This window comes from Camponotus vicinus, unplaced genomic scaffold, assembly GCF_025532165.1.
Source record: "Camponotus vicinus isolate PSW18456_S1 unplaced genomic scaffold, iyCamVici1.0 SCAF_6, whole genome shotgun sequence".
Taxonomy (NCBI): domain Eukaryota; kingdom Metazoa; phylum Arthropoda; class Insecta; order Hymenoptera; family Formicidae; genus Camponotus; species Camponotus vicinus.
The window spans coordinates 7,392,607-7,412,421 of record NW_028141978.1 but is presented as its reverse complement, the minus strand read 5'-3'; the positions used below and the strand labels follow the sequence as shown (position 1 = coordinate 7,412,421).

Sequence of the window (19,815 nt, the reverse complement as noted above, 5' to 3'; positions counted from 1 at the left end):
TCAAACTTTTGTTACGGCGCCCCTTGAAATATCACGTTGATAAAATTTCACGGGATAGTAAATTCCGCGAAATTGAATTCGTTGCGCGATGAGAAAAGTTGAACGAAATCCCAAGTTTCGTAAGAGGGGCGGGAGAGAGGAGACCCCTCTCTCGCTCTCCCCGTTCACGTGCGAATTTCGGCGATGCATAGTTTCCCAGCCTCCCCGAGGACGAAGGGAAGAAGTAAATGATTTAGGGAGCGTGCTCGCGCGGACAGCGACATTTCCTACGGTGACTTTCCGAGTTCATTACACGATGGAATGGAGCGTGGAACACGCGATTGCTGGACTGTTCCGCGTCAACTGCTCGCGACAATATTATTAGGATTCCTATCGACCATCCCCGGAGCTGGAGGCAAAACCGGAAAACCGAATTCTTTTGCTTCTGGCAAAACTATTGTCGATGCGCTCTCTTCAATTATATATTGTACAAAAGTAAATAATAATGACAAATAACTTTGTTTGTCTATTTGTACGTTCAAAATTGCGATTTTATTAAAGTTTAAATTAAAATCCCCTAAGAACTAGTAAAATAAAGCATGTCATGTTTCAAATATAGCGTATGAAAATATTTTCAAACAAAAAAAATTGCAGGAATATATTGGACGAAAAATTAATTGTTTTGATCACAAATATTTTAGAATTAATATCCAGAGAAAAAGTTGATAGACTATTATATGACTGTATAAGACAACGTATATTTCGCGAAATTTTACGATAAAATATGTACAACTGAGATTGGCTATCGGTCAGTGAAAACGATCGAGCGGTCGTCATTCGGAGAATCGAATAAATCGATTCCTTTGACCCCAGCTGACCATCACGTAAATGCGCGGCGTGTGATTCTGACCAGTGGCAGCGTAGTTTATCAAAGCGAACTTTTGTTTAGCCGAGAATTTTGATTGCGGAAATACCGCAATTCAAAGCGATATCTCTCGCTCGATTCAATCATAGAAATAGCTTATAGCTAATCGCAAACATGAGTGATTTCGAGAATGCACGCAGCTAATTTTTATCGCGCGAAAATTACAGATATTCCAATTATGCGATTTGATTGTGCAATTCGCGATCGAATAAGATACAGATCGAGAACAATACGCGGTAAATATTTTCGCAATCGAGCGAATGAGATCAGCATTATTTCCCATATCGATTATACAGTTCAACAAGAAAATAACCATCTCTCATAATTTTTTGGCTAACAATAAGAGTACGATTCCGATTTCCAAATTATTCCATCACGTTACAATTTTTAAGAAATTGGTGCTTAAGTTGCAATAATTTTTTAATTGAATACAAATTGACGCTAAACTAATTTTTTGATTTTGACATTTATTTATTATCATATTACTTCCGATAATTTAATTTTAAATTATTGTTAATTTTGACCTCATATTTAGTAATACAAATTTGAATAATATTTTATTAACCACAATCACGTATAGAATTCTTTTGAAAATTCTTAAGATAATATACTTAATATACTTCATAATATACTTCTATAATATATTTCATTTTATTTACAATTAGAACAAAACTTATCCAACACGTTATACACATACAATTATAACATTATAAAATACATTAAAATAATAACCTTTTTATTATTTAATTAATTTTTTATTTATTTTTTTTTATTATTAATTTAAAAGATAATCTTCTTTTGCAACTTTAATTTTCTCAAAATTGTGGCATGACGGAGCCGATTTGAAAATCTTATTCAGCATTGAAAAAAGAATAATAGATGACGATTAAGAATAGAGAGAGAGCAACTAAAAATAAAAAATTATTCTCTTTTTTGTGTTCGAAAAAGTTACTTTTTGTTGAAACATTACCATCGTCTCTTATTATCTCCGGAACGCGTTAAGAGACATTAATACAAATTAAGAAGCTACGAGCGATTAAAAGGGCTCGAAACATGGGCTCGACTCCGAAGGGACGTATGGCTACTCCGGCGCTCGTTTTGCGTTTCGTTGCGTCTCGCTTTTCCCGGCAGCAACACAGTAACCGGCACGGACCGGCGGGAACCGCAGTCAGTGTAGCACGCTCGTGAATTTAAATGAAACATTAATCAGGATACGTCAGGGGAAATGGCAAGAGGCATCCCCCTCCCCCCCCTCCCCCTCCCTTCCTTTCTGTCGAAATTTGTAGCGTCACCCTCTCTCTTTCGGAAACTAATTTAAATCAGCCACCCCGATGCACACTCGGCATTGTCGGCGCAAAAACAATGGGACAATCCGCTCTTCGGCTTTCGCTCTTTCGACGGTGTCTGATTGTTGTTGCAAATACGACGAGGTCGCGACAAATTGATAAGCGACCCGTACAATAGCGGGCCCTACATAGCTTCGCGATGGAATTCTTTCTCTCGAACGCTAAATAAAAGCAATTTGTGACATAATATCGATCACTAATAGCCTCATAGATGTAATTTCATTTATGCCATATAACATATAACTATGCAAAAATATTATTTACAATTTTTAGAAAATAGATTGTATGTGTATATTTGTTATTTTTATGTTATCGGCTCCGTCATGCCACAATTTTGAGAAGATTAAAGTTGCAAGAGAAGATTTTTATTTTAATGTATTTTATAATGTTATAGTTACATGTGTTGGATAAGTTTTGTTTGAAGTAAAATGAAATATATTATCTTAAGAATTTTCAAAAGAATTTTATATCGTGATTGTAGTTAATAAAATATTATTCAAATTTGTATCACTAAATATGAATATGAAGTCAAAATTGACAATAATTTAAAATTAATTTTTGTTATTGTTATTTTTATGTTTGAAAGATAATTTTTATGAGAAATTTACAAAGGGTACTGTGTGTGTATCTTAATTTCTATTATTTAATCTACTTACAATTAGTTAATTTATCTCGCACAAGCATTTCATAGTTAAATACGAATGTCAACGAAACGATGTTCAAATATTTTCGAGTTGAGAATAACTTTTACTGAACGTGACTTGTGTGTTAAAAGGCCGAATAAACGTCATTTTCAGAGTCTCATTTGTCAATGATTGAAATTTCTGTTGCGCTGAACGGGGGATGCAAATAAAGCCTCGGTCTCTCGGTGACGCGGAATAAATTGCAACTGTGATACGTTATTCGAGAGAACGCTATTGCAACGGAGCGCGCTGCAACGAGATCCTAATGCCACCGGAATGGATATGAGATATGAGAGGAGGAAAAAGCGCTTTACAATGAAATTTGATGCTCGATAATAATCGCGTCCACCCGGACGCCCCCCCTCTCCTCCCTCTACCGTATGCAATATCATAACAAAACCTTACATTAGTATTACTGCAACGTCGGACTTTCATCTTCCATCGATATCAATCTATCCGAGTGAGCGGTTATCGATTGCACGCACACATACACATACATCTGACCGCTAATTGGTAATCTTCCGTCGTATTCGCTCTCAATTACAGTTAGTCGGACCAGATGTTGGTTTGCATAAAACATTGTTGCGCACATCGATATATTCCAATCCAAAATTTTTTATAAATTTTCTCGTCGAATTATATGTATTTGTTACATCCATTTTCTAGAATAAATAATTAAAAAATTAAAAAATTATACACATACATTATTACTTGAATTACACGGATACTTAAATTGTTACGAAAAACATATTTTTGTTATATAAAAACTTTGTACTAGGCGAAATTTAGGAGAAAAGTGCAATATACATAATTGCTGATCAAATATGATTAATAGCTTTTTATAATTGTGGAAAATATTTCTGAAATACTTCAACAATTTTTTTAAATATTAAAATAGTAATATTCTTAAAAGAAAGAAATTTATATCCAAATGTTAATTATAATATCAATTGTGTTAATGGACCAATTAACGAATCGTATAATAGAGCGTAATTGCCCAATGATCAAAGATTTATTATAATTCATAAAACTGTTGCCATCAAAGAATTACGTTCCCATAAATTACAAATGATTGGTAAGGTTTGACATCGATTTTCTTATCCGACGCGTCGTTATCGAATCATTCAACCCCATAAGTAGTCCTCTAAGTAGTCCTCTAAATAATCCTTTTTATAATATATAAGGCGACTACAATCTTTAAGATACTCGATCAATAAATCAGAAAAAGAGTAATTTCGACAATATTCCAAAAAAAATATCTCGATCGTAAAAGTGTTCACTTAATTTATTTCTATTGGATCATATGAGAGGGTTTATTTAAGTGATTAATTTCATTTTTCATTTAGTTTTAGTGTGTATACAATACTTAAATAAATCTATGTACATAACATATTAAAATAATATCGTTATTGATTTGTATCTTTAATAATGAAAATTCATTCATTGTATATTTTATTACATTGTCTCTCTACTCTATTCATTCATATTCATTTACTTTTTGCTATTTTATAATTCTCTTATTGTACGCCAGTCTTTTTGTTTAATATTTTCATTTACTTTTTGCTATTTTATAGTTCTCTTATTGTACGCCAGTCTTTTTGTTTAATATTTTATTCGATCATATTATTATAAATGCAGTTTTATTACGGAAATATCGTAAGCAACATTTTTTTTGCTTCTGGATACACAAAAAACATCATCGATGTGTACGCATGAGAAAAAAAATAAAGATGCATATCGCGATCACTCTATTGATCTTGGATTACTGCTATTTTCTTATTTCGCGGAAAATCGAGAAAAAAATGCTATGAATATGAAGGAGAAAATCGCAACGAGGATAAAACAGCGGAATTGCGAAGATGCGGTAAAGAAATTCAAATATGTGAAAAATGGAGATTCGAGAGAGAGAAGGAAAGAAAATATACGAGACGTAATCGCGGCTCTTGTAAGTTTTCACGTCATGTAAAAACTTCTCGACGACATCTTATGTCATTTTTGAACGCGAGTTTTCTCCAGTAAGTTTCCAACGAAAAGTTTACCGTGAGTAGCCGACTTTAGAAAAAGATGTGGGAAATGTGAAAACTTCCTGTTCGTCCGCGACGAATTGTTAATTTGACCGGATGAGAAAGAAAGTGAACTTTGAAACTCATCCCGGAATTTTAAATCGACGATTAATTATAAAGACGCATAATATTAAGAATTTAAAATTTCATTTATATTTAAGCGAATAATAAAATTTTACTATCGTCCGTATATTTGCAAAATAACTTCTACAAACTTTTAGATTGTCATTCATTTATAATGACAAGATCATTGAAGCCTCTTTATTTTCCCTGAGAAAGTCAATCTCAAATTATTATAACAAGAAAATGATTCGCACACGACACCCTGTATACTTTCGAATGAAATTTTCTTCAGGCAGAAATTACGTCGCGCTCTTTAAAGCGCGGAAAGAAAAATGCTTCGGGAATACGACAAGGTTGAAGAGCCCTGCGTGCGAATACACGCACGAATGACGACGTGCGTGCCCGACTGTCGCATTAAGGATTCGTCGAGGGATGGCTTTCGTACGAAGGGTACATCGCGACAGCTCAGCGCTATAAAGAAGCGAGGAAAGGAAGAAACGAGGAGAGAGGAAGTCCAAGGGGGTGGTTATGGGTGGAAGTCTCGAGATCCAACATGCCCCGCATCGATACTTGTATCTCGCCTTGTAGGAATTTCAGAGGACTTTCGTGTTGGCTCCTTGTGTGTTTTTCTCTTTTTGATTCTTTCGCGAAATTATCTCCATTTTTCTCGCAGTATTCAATATTATTACGTCACCGTATATTGACTGAAATAGAGATTCTACATCTATTTTTTTTTTGTCGAAAACATAAATAAAAAAATACAGTAATGCTTAAATCAAGATTATTTTTAATTATCTTCAATTATATTTATTCTCCCTGTTACCATGTTATTCGATTTATTACTGTAATTTTTATTAGATTGTAAATAAATGTTTGCTATGAGAAGAGATAATAAAAAATTGAATATCAAAATTTCACAAAATTTCTTAAGTCAAATTGAATTTTTTTTGTGTTATATATTTACATTTAAAAATTTTTTGCATGATATTTACATTTAAGAATCTCGACAAAAGCAAGATAAATTTTCTGCACCTTTCAGCGTCTCGTCTCCCATCTTCTGTCAACCCTTTGCACATATTCTTCCCCTATCAAGTTGCCACGAATTATTCGTCACCCCTGAAAATCCAACACCCTTTCCCATCCTTCCTTTGCGAGAAAGAGCTTCGCTCTTGCGCAATTGTCTGGATAGTCCAGCCAGTGTCACGTCCTTCTAATGGCACAACGAGAACTTCCTTGTCAGTAGAATAGTCTCGCGTAGATAAGGAACGAAGTGTTTTCCCGTTGGTAACGGACGGAGAAGATTTGTCTTTATCTCACGCGCCCGGAAACGTCAAGTAAGGTTTCCGTTTGGGGAGAAAAATCGCATCGTTCCATGCCGGATAATCGCAAGGATCGCGAAAGAGTGTGTGTGTATGTGTATTACTCCTGAGAGACGGTACTTTCTTACCAGAGCTACGTGAAAAGGGTCAGGTGCAATCGCATCTTTTCTTTCTACGAGTAAGCAATGGAAGCTAGTCGCTTTAGAGAGGCGGATCCGAACAAAACAGTTCGGAGAGTAAAGAAGTTTTTGCACCATTAGCTTTCGTATCGAGAAAATATTTGTTGTTTCGATCATGATAGACGCAGTTGGATTACACTTTTTTCATTAAAGTTATTTGAACTTGTAGGAAATTAGAAAAGTACAGCAATCGGTAAAATAATTCTACATCCTGTGAGTTTCTCGATTTAATCATTCTTTGATAAATTTTACAATTTTATCTTCTAAAATAATGTGTCAAATTAATCGTACAAAGTTTCTTCTGTCACGTTTATAAAAAGTCAACAAACATCACACCTCGATTCTTCGCAAACCATCTTTGGAAAATATTTTATCACCTTTATCGACACCCAGAAACAAAAAGAATCACATCTTCCAGCTGACAAAAGTATCGGCACCTCAGATAAAACAATCGCAAATGGCTCGACCTACAAATTTTCACATCAAGTTTCTGCCGAGAACTTTCTCGGATATTTTCGAGAGCAGACAATGACGTGCCTTTTATGGTCACCGAACAGATTCCATCATAGTCTCTTGCACGGTTTCTCTCTTTCTCTCTCTCTCTCTCCATCCTTAAACTAACTCTCGAACGAAGACTAGGATCTCCCAGGATAACTTTCCATCCACTCGATTCTGAAGTCGAGGCTCTCGACTGCACCCATGGGATATCTCCATCCTCTCCCCATCGGGAGATTTTCTTCGCGGGATTAAATCTTAAAAGCCTTTAATTACGTAAATAAAGAGAAAAAAAAGATTCTGAGGAAAAGAAGAAACAATGGATATTTTTACCAACAATAAGAACGAACCTTATTCATTGTTTCAGATATTTTCCTCGTGAGAGACAGCGAGAAAGAGAGCAACATGGACAATCGACATCATCTTCGACTTCAAATCGCGAATATTCAGACGTCAATATCGTAAAAGAGCGAGAATGTCGATCGCGGTGCACTTTACCATCATCGCACTGCACCGCACTGCAGTGCTGTAACTCACACGTGTTTCGCTCTTAAAGGCGCCGCGAGGCAAAGAGCGGAGGTCGAAGTTGGGGCGATTAAACGGTCGCACTTCGCAGCCACCCCTTTCCCTCACGCGCGCGCGACACCCCCGCTGGCGAACAAACGCGATACCAAACTCCCCCAATTCGCGTAGCTCTCGACTTTGAGCAAAGGGAGAAAAAAACTTGCTTCGATCTCTCTCCGCGCGAGGAAGAAATGGCCCGAGTCGGATCATTAAACTCGGAAATTAAGACGCTCCGCCCGTGGGCGTTGTCAAATTATGACGAATCGAAGTTTGGGAAGCACTGCGAAACTATATATGTGCCGTGGGAACGAAACTTTCATTAAGGTCCGTCGTTGCTTGTCAGATCAGAAGCAATCGATTGCATCAATATTATAATAAATATTATAGTACAATGATTGATATGTATATATGATATTAACGTCATAAATATGATTTATAAATTAGATGAAGGAATATTTATATATATAATATTGATTTTTTAATAATAATAATATTGATTTCTCTGATAATATTTTTCTGCGAAACATGAACGTAAAACGAGAAGGAAAAAGATAAAATGAGTACGTTAGAGAAACCTTTAAAGAGCAATTATAGTAGAATCGCCGTTCAATTAAATTGTATTCTAGAATCAAATATCTTCGTTATTTCTTAGAATTATAAATTAAATTATTTTTAATTAAATAAATAAAATATAGTTCTAATAAAATATAGTTCTAATAATTTTTAAATTATTTAAATTATTTTATTAGAACTATATTTTATTTATTTAATTAAAAATAATTTATTTATTAATAATTAAATAGAAGCTAATAATAAATATATAAAATACAAAAAAATTATAGCTATTAATTTCATACTTATAAATAATATTTAATTAATAAATATATAAATATTCCCTCGTATATTAATATTAATATTTACTTAACGACTAATAAATATAATTTAAACTCAATTGCATGATTTATACTATTTTAAATAATGCTAATATCGCTCAGGTAAGTATCTGCTTAAGAATTAAATAATGAAAGCATAACGCAATCGAGTTACGCGTGTGTTTTCTCGACTCACGAAGGCATGACGAAGAAACCGCTTAACTTTCTAGCGGCCCGATCACCGGAAGCGCGATATTGTAATGGGAATGTATGGCTACGCGCGTTTCCGCCCGCGAATTCTTCTCCACCGTCGGCAAATCATCGAATCACGTAGGCAGACTCGCACACCATTTCTGCGATGCCCGTACGTGAGAATTCATTCATTCCCGTCGCCTGGATGTAGCATCTCCTCGTCGAGCTTTTCCGCGCGAGGTCACGAGCCACGTAATAACCCCGCGAGGAGAGGAGTCGCTTTTAGAAATTGCCGGGAGAAATTTACGGAGAAATTGCGACGGGACTCTTATACGTGGGGTTCGCGATGCGCCGACCTACGCCGCTCTGAATCCTATCGACGAAAGGAATCTTCTGGCTCGAATTACAACCGTGCGATTACACGAGATATATTCCCGCGAGAAAGTGGACAAATAATCCCGCATTAGCGACGATAACGCGTGCCAACAATCTAAGACGTAATAAATAATAGTGTGTTTTGATATAATTGTTTCAATAACGTTTTTTTTAACGATTTTCGCGTGTACTTGACAGAATTAATCGTTAAATATTACACGTTGATTATATTCAATAAAAAAAATATAAATAAATTATTTATGAGTACGGGTAATTGTAGAATATTCTAGGTTTTAAAATTATACGCTGGTATAATAACGCGTATGTAATTATGTAAATTACATTATCACTATTTTATATGACACGAGATATTCGAAACGAGCAATGTTCATCGAAGCGAGGAATTTTAGAAAAAGAGGCGTTTGAGAAATGTGTAAAAAAATTTAAAAATTTAAAATTTAAAAAAATAAAAATTTAAAAAAAAATCAAGCTTAAATTTAAAATTTCAAAGGCCATCTTCCGATGTCATATTTCGCATATATTAAGAGAGATATTCGGCGCTTCAAACATTGTTCAAAGAGAGAATGAGAATTTTTAAATCCTGCAACGTGTACCTAAATCCCCCTAAATTCAAATCTTCCGGCGCGCAAATATTTGGACGATTCCAATCTCCGCGTGCCAAATTACGAAGCGTGCCCGCCAAACGTCACATGCCGAATACGCCGAAACGTGATCGTGTTTGCCGAATGCCCGTAATCCGGATCTTTCAATTTTACAAATACCCGAAATCATATCCCCCAGTCATTTTCTCGCGACCGAGCATCGTCAAAGAATTTCATCGCGCGATGCGTCACGCATACCCTTGAATTACGCAGTCGTCTAATCAACCCCCTTCTCGAAATCAAGAGCGAGATTCGTACCTTTGTCTCCATCGAACGTCATCCCCCATCGGTTTCAGCCTGCTGACGTCACTACCGGGGACAGACTCACAATTTTCTTACTTTTCACAATGCGAGTCCCGCCACTCGATTATTACAATAGCGTCGTTCGCACTTGCGTCTACTCGCGATCACGCTCGCGATATTCGGATGCGAGCGGACGCGAACGGAGAGAACCAACCGCGCGCGACGGTAGCTCGAGCGAGACTGAGCGCTGCCGGCTACCGCGACGACGACGAAGGGGGTGGGCGAGCGACAGGGCCGTAGGGAAAGGGCGCCTCTTCTCTGACATCCGCGTCGTTCGTACGATGCGTCCCGGAGGAGCGTCGACACCGAGGGAATGTTCTGTCTGCGAATTACCGGATTTTTACCCGGAAACCCCCGAAATAGAGGGACCCGAATGTCCCTCGCTCCATCGGGAGTCACGTGCTTCGAACGAGGTTGAATTCCACGGAAAGTTGCCGTTCGTGTTCTCAGCGCCAACCGCATTTGGAGAATCTCGCGATAAGAGTGAAATAATGTTTATGTCTTCCAGGGGATTATGCATTCCAAAGTTTCGGAACGTCCAGCTTTCCCTCCCAATATTGTGGAAGAAGGAAGTGATATAGACATTTCGAAAATAATTAATAATTGGAAGAGTAAAATGTATAATACAGAAATAAAAAATTAATTTTCTCTCTCTTTTTCTATTTCCTAAACAATATTTAATTATTTAACGAATATTTCCTCACTTAACAAATATTATTTTTTAAAACGGCCCAATATATTTAAATAAGTTTTATTTAAATTATATTAAATTATATTGAAATTTATTAAATTATATTAAATTAATATTTATTAAATTATATTAAATTATATTAAAACATTTTTTAAAGCAATAGATTTTGAAAATTATTGAAAGCAACATGACGTGAAACATATATATCCTTTTGAATTACTCAAAATTTTCTCTTATATCTCCTTTATCCTCGATGACAATAATAATAAGCGACAAATTTTGGATCGCCCACGCGATTTTTTTCACGCGGTCATGTTACCATCGTTCAAAGTCTGTTTGAATGACGCATGTGTACGTAATCGCCGTTAAATTCGAAAAAAACGTACCATAAAATCCGCACGCCCTTGTTCCTACGCGCGATGCCACTTTGCGTCGAAGGGATCATCCAGGGACTCTAGCCCTCGGCCAACTGGTATCGTCCTTCGGAGGGTGGCACTCTTGCTGTGCACTCGATTAGCATACGGCCGGTCGGATTGCGTTGGCGATGTCTCGATGAAGCGGAAAATCAGGGCTCCAAGTAACGGCCCTCAGGCGCGTCCTCCGATGAGCTCGAGAGATTTAAAACTCTGCGCAAAGCATTTAAATAGCGTGAGAGAAATTCGTTAAATTTATAATTTATAATTATTATTAATTTATAATTTATAATCGAGACATTGAGACTGTTATAATCTTCACGTTTTCAATTACAATTATGTTAAACGTGATGGTATTTTATTTTAATCTGTCACATATATATGTTCCCCAAAAGCGAGTGCAATTTTATCTATTAAATTTTATTATTTTAATTATATAAATATTTAATTATAAATTTTATTTATAATACAAGGTTTTTAAAATATTAATTATTTTTTCGTTCCAATCGATAGATTATTAATTTTATAAACACTGAGATAACTTTTATACTCTCATAATGACTTTCGATTGCTGATCTAATTCAGAGTCGAATACATTATTGTGCATCCCGTCAAAGTGTATTATGATCAAAACGCAATGCGCCAGGAATTCCTGTGCAGTGCATTAATTATATTCATCGTTATATTGGCAATTCATTGCCATGCGGATTATTCAACCGATCAATATGTGCAAATGATACGTATTAACGTATAGATAAACACTTTCAGAGCACTTTCATATCGAAGAAAAGCATCTATATGTCTTTTTCTCTTCTCGATATAATATTCCTCTAATGTACTAGACTTGTAATTTAATATTAACAATGATTTATGAGGCATAATAATCTTTTTTTGTATTAATATTTCCAATTTTATCACGACACGATAATATCTTTATATGAGAACTATAATTAAATGTTTGACCGAGTCGATCGTGCAATAAGAGATTAATGGGCGATAATTGACGGTTTGACACGCGAGAGGAGAAATCGTGCCAGATATGAATATCTTTTACCGCGCCTGTCTATATGATCGTCCTGTAGAAAATAGTGATAAAGCGCGCCTACCTTGGCAGTCACAGCAGCATCATTTCTGAAATTGATCCTGATTGATCGATCGTTAATTTTTTATCTAATAACGAAGAGTGACGCGACCGATAATGGACTCGGGCTAGTTGAAGCGACACGACGCATTATCCAAGGTAATATTCGCTAAAGTAATTACGCTTTCGTCAGAAATTCGACGTAATATTATCGCGAGTTTCGTTGTAATTCACTTAAATGATTAAAAATGATTAAGCTTTTACACGCGTGTACTCTTCGGTGTAAAAATTTATCTTACTTAAAAATTGCAACTCTCTTCCCGAGTTACCTCGAATTGTTAAAAATTACATTAAACCAGAAATCAGGTTACACAAACTTTAATGGCGATCCACATTTGCTACAAATTCTATAAAAGACGTTATTTGATAAATTATTTAATTATCCGAACATGTATATTGAACGACCTACATTACTCTCATGAATCGATGCAAATTTATAATGTACAAGTTTTATACACGCACAATCATTTCTCGTGTAATAACCTCGCATGACGTAAAAAAAATTTAATTATTTAACAGGAATACCCATCAAACTTTTATCGCACTCTATTTATCAAGTATGTAACGACGGGTTTGTAACAATAGCATTACGTAAACTGGCTTAATATCCAAGCAGTACGATGCAATTTATTTCACCATACACGCTATTATTCAGCGTTCTTTCTCCAACGGCCAGCATTTGTCTGCATAAAAACTCTACTTTTCAACGTAAAAAAAAAATCTACCTTCATGAAACAACTTTTATGAGAATCGTAAAGCTAAGGTGGGTGTAACGCTGGAAGGCTACGTTAGAAATCGTTTATGCTTAAAAACGATATTAGTCGAAATAAAAAAGAAAATCGCTAAAAGTAAGAGAGAATTTGCATGATACATGTACGCGAATGATTTCCGTTTTTACTCAGGGAAGTGAATATTTAAAAAAAATTTCCCGTAATCACGACACGACATAAAGACCAAAGAATAAAATCCTCTATTCTAGAACTTATATTATCATATTATATTTTTATGGAAAAATATTTTATGCATCGCGTGCATTTGTTTGACGCAAAGAACAGTTAATGTTTTAGAGTTAAATATCAGAATCCTGCCGCGATAAATCGAATCTGCCGCAATTTGGGGAGGGTCTGCCGGCAACATGCGAGTTTGGTCGAGCAAATGAGAGAGCGTGCGTATCCGCAGACGTCGTAAAATTGATATTTATCCTGGCTGGCGTCCAGTGCGGAAGCTGCGCCAGCTTTTCCGCGGATAATGCGTCGCGACGTGATTATATAGTTTCGGAAACCGCCGACGCCGGTTTTTTTCGCGTTCTTTTCGCAGTCGCTGATCAAGAGGAGGCGTAGAGAGGTCGGCAACTTTGAAACTCAAAAAAAATTATGTCGAAAAAAATTATAAATACCTTTTTCTCTGCGGTAAAACATTCATCGCGTCGATCAATACTTCTTTCGCATACGAAATATGCATAAAAGAGTAAGAAGCAAGCGTAAGGTGCTCTGAAATTAAGTCTCAGCTTCTGTCTATATCGAATATATACAAAAAGCGACAAAGTATCTTTATCATAAAAATCATTAAATTAGTATTTTAGCGTCTCGATATACAAGTATCCTTCCAGGTATCTTAGCAACGGGCAACACTGTCGCTACGTCGTTATTAAAGAGAGCGGAGTATTATCGCGATTTACGGGCGGCTTCTCACGAGTCACGTCTTCGCCCTCGGCCGTATCCTGGGATTATTGGATGTCGCCGGAGTATTCGATATCGCCGCGTGTGCGCTTTACTTCCGTAAAGTGTAGACGGTAATCCCGGACGGACGCTTCCTATCGGTCCATCTCTCGATTTCTTCCGCGATAACGGAATAATCTGGCATAGGCGGATCTCTTTTCCGATCAAAAAAATATTTCTGAACGATCGCGCGTATCATGTACAGGAAATGTCGATAACCGGCGATTTTACCAAAGTCGACGCAAACGATCTAATTCTCGATTTATGAACGGTCCGTCAATTTTCGCGGACATTTCACATTGATACAAATTTTTTCACAATGGAAAATCATATGGGCGTGTGCAAAGCGTGACGTATCTATTAAATATTAAACGAAAATAATTAAATGCAAATTGTGCTCGTACAGGCATATCATGCTCTACTACTGTAAAATGTAAACAATGGAATATTCAGACATATATTTTTAAGACTGCTATATTTTTAATTATTAATATCGAAAAATAAAGTATATCATACGATAAAACTGAAAATAAATTATTCTTTCTTACGTATGATTGAAGCATAATTCAAAATTCTTCGGATCGGTAAATTGAAAAAAAATTAATTAATTAAATTTATAAATTGCTGAACTTTGCGCGAGGATTTTACATCGAGATATCTTATGAAATCGATAGAATAAAAAAAGCGCGTGTCCTCCGCAACGATTCGCTCGATCGACGACGCTTTCTTGCGAATTATCCATGACCAGATTCAGCCAATTCGTAACCGCGAAGGACGCGAAAACCGGAAATACCTGATGTCATTTACAGCATTACGACGGTGGCACACCCACGATGCGCAATTCTGCGACGCAGAAAAAAAGAAAAAGAAAAGATTGTTCGCGAAAGCACGGAATAACGCGACGAGATTTTGACGACGTCGTAATTCAACGGGTTCTGTAACGCAAAATTCCCCGTTTCATAGCCAGTATTCAAAAGAAATTGTACGCTGCGGGAAGTTGAAACATTTTTCGAATTTCAAAGAAGAAATCAAATATATTTCTGGATATAAAAAATGGCCCGATAAAAAAGATATTTACAAAATTAAATCTACTGAATTTAGCATATTTATGCGTTTTTAATACAATTATAATCCATCTGTTATTGTAGAATTATCATGTCTGTAAGTATATCTTTAAAATCCTTGTACATGTAAACTTTTTTTTTCTTTGATTTTATTTAATTTTAAAATAGAAAATTATCTTCCATTTTATGCGCGATCAAATATGTACAAGTTATTCTATAGTTCGAACGGAATACTAAACTTCGAATGTCGAACAGCTTTGTGAATATTTTATCTTTTATCAAGAAACCATCAGCGAGGAGCGATAAAGTATTGAGGTCGACTTCCGACGTTTAGGACGAAGCATGGGGTGGCGGTAACTGGAGCAGGACTTCCGCGCTGGAAATCAAAATCGACGGCGGGTAGACCTATTTTTCTTATTCACCTTGCATATATTGCTTGTAACGCATGTATGCACGTCAGAGTTAAAATTCATAGAATAAACATTTCCGTAATATTTTGCATTATTTACGCATTTAAATTAAATAAACGTAATTATTAACTCACGTAAGTTGCTTCAAGCATTCGTAAAAGTACTTGAGAAATCATCGCGAATCGCGATATTTCGCATCTTTACTTTGACAGTGTGTAAAAATAGAAGGGATCACTCAAGGTACATGCTTCGAATACAATGACAGGAGATGCAACGCCGGTACAGCAATCGCTCTCGGTCGAAAGAGTCTCGTCGCGGCGGTGACGGCGAATTTCACGGTTAATCGAACCGCTTTCCTTCCACAGTTTACACCGGTGGTCTCTCCTTTCGATTTCGGGCGCACGTGTGAACGCGCGTACGCGACGCCCGGAACAATGTATGATTCATTTCACGGCTCGTTAGAGAGAACCGCGCGAGCGCGGACTCTACGCTTCGCCGAGCGCACCGGAAGAGAGAGCGCACAAAAATGCCGCCCTCTATAGAAGAGGAGAGCTTTTCGTGCCTTCCGCACGAACTGCGTATCGTCGCGATCGCAAAGTTACATCTCCGAAGCGCAAATTTTTTTTTTTTTTTTTTTACGGACGATTTAGCGACCAGTCGAGTAGCCCGGTTCGGTGGATTCGGACATGTCAATATGTACCCAATCTCTCCTCTAGAGACTCGACTACCATTTGCGTGTGTAAACTAGACGTTACACAACGTTAAATACTCGCATTTTTTTCTTTTTGCAAAAGTTTTCTTTTTTTCTAAAAGCCCTTAAACTCTCAGAATTTTGTTTCACCAGGAGGGTCGCACGTGATATTACATGTGTTATTCACCGTGATAATTTCCTTCAATAATAATGTGTTCGCAATCATTTACTGCTTTCAATTATTTTATAAAAATTTAATTATAAAACATTCTTGGCCCGTGGATTTTTCATTTAATATCACGCATAAATATCAATACTATTATATAATTAATTGTTTTCAACAATCGTTAGAGCGACGATACGTTTCATTCGAGCGTTGAGAGTCTCATCCATTCATTAGAGAGAATTCTGATAAACAAAGGTTAGCGAACTCTCTGAAGTCGGAGTACGCATCGATCAAGCGTAGGTGAAGTTCCGCAAACAGGCATCGCGGTAGCAATTATACGCCTTCGTTTACTGTGACTCGTCGTCGGTGAAGTATGCGAGTGGGGTGCTTTATGTTGAACGACAATGTCAAACGCATCATAACGCGCGCGAGGGTGCGACGCGTCTGGGGGCGCGGTACTCCCTCTCCTCCTCGTGTATATTTATTTCATCGGGATCTTTTGCGGCGTGCCGACCCTCGCCTCGTGTTTGACGACCCTCGAACAGCCGAGCGCCTCTGGCTGCTCGAATGCAGCTCCGACTGTACTCCTTTCTTCTTTCTTTCTCTCTTTTTTTTTTTTTTGAAACCGACAGCTAGTCGCGCGTGCGTCCCCTTTTATGTAAGTTCGCGCGCGATGGTAGGTGGAGAGCGCGTTCAAATGAGCATCGGTAATTTGCTGTGAAATTCGCACGGTGCAACGAGCTCTGCTGCATTTTGGCGCGCGAATTCGCGGCACGTCGATCGCGATTATTTAATTAATCGGTCTCAACAAACACGAGTATTCCCGACTCAACAAGCAGCGTTGCATAGATTGTGCATGGTGCGTTATCGCGAGTTATCGTATTATTGCTTTGTGCGCTATTGATTGACAATAATAAATAAATAACTTGGACACATTTTCATTATTCATCGATAAATGCTTCTCGGCTAGTAGGAATAATTAGAAAAAACGCTATGGAAATAATTAATTGCTGCATGAGATTAACAAATAAATTTTAAAACACGCTTGAAATTCGTTCGAGAGGAGCTAGATGGAAGCGTCTTGCTAGAAACAGTGGTCGATCACGACCACGAAATTTACATTCTCGTTATGCGTTATACGAGAACCGTCTAGAAGGGCGTAAATCTCGTTTGATTAACGACACGCGTTTACGGAACGACGTTGACGAGTCCTGCGAGGGCTGCGACACCCGAAAGGTCGCGCGAATATGACAAGCGACGAGATGACGCGCCATTCATCGAAATCCGCGGATTTATGGTGCACCTTTTACGCCATACAAACCGCAAATCCTCGCGTTGAAATAACTATAACACATGGGATATATGGTATATACATACAGGGTGTCCCATTTTAAATAATACGGTCAAATATCTCCGAAACGGTGCGTTAAATAAAAAAATATTTCAAACAAAAGTTGTATGGCTTAAAGGAGGCCATCAGATGGTGGCAATAATTTGACCTTGGAGAGTCATTTGAAGGTCACGTGAAGGTCACCGTCAATTTCTTAAATGGAACCCGCTATTTTTTATTGCATATTCTTGTAGCTTATCTCGAGGGCTTTCCAAAACACTATAATAAAGTATTTCTTCATTGAGTACTTTTCGAGTTATGAGGTTTGAAATAATTTCTTAATTTTTACATAAACCATAAAATATCTAGTAAAATATTCATTTTTCGATTATCTTACCTTAATACTTTTATGTACAAAATAATGAGAGGAATCAATTGGTGTAAAGAAAAAACATAGTTGTTTTTAAGAAAAAATATGTAATTTGCAATTAACAATTACATTTTTTTTTTTTAAAAACAACTATGTTTTTTCTTTACACCAATTGATTCCTCTCATTATTTTGTACATAAAAGTATTAAGATAATCAAAAAATGAATATTTTACTAGAAATTATATGGTTTATGTAAAATTAAGAAATTATTTCAAGCCTCATAACTCGAAAAGTACTCAATGAAGAAATACTTTATTATAGTGTTTTGGAAACCTCTCGAGATAAGCTACAAGAATAAGTAATAAAAAATAGGGAGTTTTGTTTAAAAAATTGAAGGTGACCTTCAAACGACTCTCCAAAGTCAAATCATTGCCACCATCTGATGGCCCCCTTTAAGCCATACAACTTTTGTTTGAAATATTTTTTTATTTAACGCACCGTTTCGGAGATATTTGAGCGTATTATTTAAAATGAGACACCCTGTATATCCCGCTTTATACGCCTTTCACTTCACACAAGAAATTCCACGTCAGAACAAATATAATTTCGCAATAAATTGAAAAAATTTGCATACCTTTATACAAGGATATTTTTAATGTGATAAATGGAGAAAATATGAATTACACGACCTAAATTTGAGAAAGAGATCGAGTTTTTTCAACTATTAAAATTCTAAATAACAAACAGTTTTTTAATCGATGTTCTTGAACCTTTGTAAATTATTAATTGAAGAAAAGAATGCGATAATGTGAAAGAAAATATATATATCCTTTACTATTAAATTTTAATCATTATTCCTTCGATATTACTCATACCGGAAATTCTGTCAGATAAAAATCTAATTATCGATCTTCGATAATTATCGAATATTCCTTTTAGATTTTATCGTTACGATTCTCAAGTACGATTTACAGATGAATATTTTAAAGCAGAAGACCGGCTCTTGTGAATTTACCTAGCTCCTTTATCCTTACTTTTTTTAACACTCTGGTTTATTATCTTATCCGACGAAAAGATTCTGCTCCAGTACTACTTTTATCCTACTACTGTTGCGGTGAGACGAGAATAGAAAGAAAATGTCCGACGATTCGAGACACATCGATGAGTTCTTCGCCGAAGATCTATTGTCGTGGTACGATTCGTTTTCCCTTAAAAAGACGCGATATTATTTGCAGCCAGGAGGGAAAGCAATAGACTGACTATATTCCTCTTTCTCACTTCCTCGCCAGCCTTTTGTCGTGTTCTCGACTGGTCAAACCGGACACTAGTCAATGGACGAAATCGTTTTCGTCCATTGATCGACTACCAATTCTTCTCGACGAAATGTCGTCTAGAGAAACGTTTCCGAAAAAAACCATCTTTAGGCTCTATTTCCGAATTCAATTTCTGCCACAAACATAAATGGATCCGTAATTTTACTTAAATAAAAGCCATAAAAAATCGTAAGACGTGATAAATTTGATAAATTTCAACATTTTTAATTAAAAAGAGAATGGAATATTTATCTATAGATTTAAATGTTAAGTAGCAATAATTGCATACTACAAACTGCCATAAATTTTAAACACGGATTCTCTTGCATAATCAATATATCATATATCTATCAATTTTTATGCTATTATAAGACACACACACCAGTGAAAATTCCATCAAATATCCACTTTCGATTTATTTTCCTCTATCTAATGACACATTCATCTTTGATTTATTTCTCCGAGAGATCTAACCACTTTCCAACTC

The 19,815-nt window shown here is 36.3% G+C and overlaps 1 protein-coding gene across 5 annotated transcripts in view; it reads right to left on the bottom strand.

The window, feature by feature from the left end:
• LOC145972837 (uncharacterized) overlaps positions 1-19,815 on the bottom strand; it is an 82,566-nt gene that overhangs the window by 45,239 nt on the left and 17,512 nt on the right. For 4 of the 5 annotated variants that reach the window (XR_014439296.1, XM_083101829.1, XM_083101831.1 and 1 more), the window contains one exon: positions 11,098-11,337. The gene's annotated coding sequence lies outside the window, so the exon portion shown is untranslated. Of the gene's footprint in view, positions 1-9,975; positions 10,187-11,097; positions 11,338-19,815 lie in introns of those variants that run through there. The other variant, XM_083101828.1, reaches the window with a different exon arrangement.